We start from the raw sequence: 1,828 nt of genomic DNA, 5'->3' as shown, positions 1-1,828 counted from the left end.
TAAGAATAAACTTGTGATTGTCACAATTAGTAAACATATTATGCCAATTATTGTTAGCTTGACCTAAACTAGAAAACCCAACATTTTGAGGGACTTCCAATGGATGCCAAGTATTATCAACTGAATTTTGTCCCCACAAGATTCTTATGTTAAGGCCCAAATTCCCAGTGTACTTGGTGACAGTGTCCTTAGGAGGTAATTAAGGTTAAATGAGGTCCTAAAGGTAGGACTATAATCCAATAGGACTGGTGTCCTTATAAGAAGAGAAAGAGACAGCAGAGTTTCTCTCTCTCTGTCTCTGTCTCTGTCTCTGTCTCTGTCTCTCTCTCTCTCTCTCCCCCCCCCTCACTTTCCACCCACACAGAGGAAAGACCATGTGAGGGCACATTAAGAAGGTGGTTCTCTGCAAGCCAGAAAAAGGGCTTTCATCAGAAATCAAATTTGCCAGCACCTTGATCATGGACTTCTACTGTGAGAAAATAAATTTCTGTTGTTTAAGTCACCTAGTCTGTGGTATTTTGCTATGGCAATCCTAACACATCAAGGTTGAAATCTTCTTGACTATTCAAATATTCTTAAACTTGATGTTAATTACTAGGATTTATAACGAATAACTATTTAGAACTCTTGGATCAGATAATACTATTGTCTTCTTGAACTTTCTCTTCTTGTCTCATATATATATATATATATATATATATATATATATATATATATTTAAATTTGTGTGTATTTAAATTTGAAAGCAGTCACTGTTTATTAATGGGCCAGATTACAAAAATACCCAGGATAGATACTTTAGTTCATCCTTTCAGTAAGCCTCTTGATCTGGTCTTCCCTGTTGCCAGTATCTCCACTTTCTACAAGATGGTAGGCTTTCTCTTCATTCCACTTCATGGAGAAGATCATTTGAAGGGCCACAGGAAGGTGTTTTCTTCTGAGAAGCATTTCCCAACAGTATAGAAATCATGAGTCAGATCCTCCATGCAGATGATACCATATTTATCAAGAGATTGAGCAATCAATGTGTTATTTGTCAGGGCAATTCACTTTTTATTGATTTTGCCATTACCACACTCATAGATCAATTCATTTACTGACTTCCGGTTTGGGTACCCCCATGTAATGTATGGTGCCACAATCCTCAGCATGTGAATTGAAGCCTTGTTGAGCTTAACGAAGGTGCCATTGAAGATGTAGCAAAGGTGAAAAAGCTGCAGCACCTTTCAGACCTTTGAGTCACACCGTTGGTGCCTCTGATCCTGATGACAAGTGCCAGTCTGGGCTCTGTAGGTACATAGAAGTTGCCAGCTTTTCTCCCATCCTCACCATTCGAATCTCAGTTCTGTACAACTGCTTAAATCCTTTGTGATAATGCTAAGCTTTTTCATAGATAAGCTTCCTCCTTGCCTTTCAAAGCATCTTTTGGGCAAACTTCTTTCTCAGATGCTTGATTTTCAGCTCTGTGAAATTCCTTCTGTTTTTCTTAAGGGTTTCTGGCATAGCAGGAACCTTCATCTTTTCTTCTGCACCTTCTATGGTTATGGCTGGAAAAGAGATTTTTTATTTTATTTTTGAGATCATTTCTATTCATAAATAAGGAGACAGGACTTGATTCTTAAGATTTCTTAAGTGATTTTGAAACTGTCTAGAAAAATGGAAAATCTGACAGTGAAATGGAATCATTATATTTCAAAAAGTGGCATCAAACTTATTTTGACTTCATACAATGTCAGATGTACCACTCAAGATTATCTTCAGAGGTAGGCATCACTGAAATCCAAACATGAGACAGAGTAAGGAATCTTTCACTATCATTTATGTGTTT

At 37.2% G+C, this 1,828-nt stretch overlaps 1 pseudogene; it reads right to left on the bottom strand.

Annotated features, from left to right (window-relative positions):
• Positions 1 to 798: 798 nt before the first annotated feature.
• Positions 799 to 1,536, bottom strand: LOC109436029 (large ribosomal subunit protein uL30 pseudogene; annotated as a pseudogene).
• Positions 1,537 to 1,828: the final 292 nt, after the last annotated feature.

This window comes from Rhinolophus sinicus, chromosome 8 (assembly GCF_057876585.1).
Source record: "Rhinolophus sinicus isolate RSI-liver-muscle chromosome 8, RSI-T2T, whole genome shotgun sequence".
Taxonomy (NCBI): domain Eukaryota; kingdom Metazoa; phylum Chordata; class Mammalia; order Chiroptera; family Rhinolophidae; genus Rhinolophus; species Rhinolophus sinicus.
Note: the sequence above shows the minus strand (reverse complement) of the source record. Positions and strands in the feature narration are given on the sequence as shown.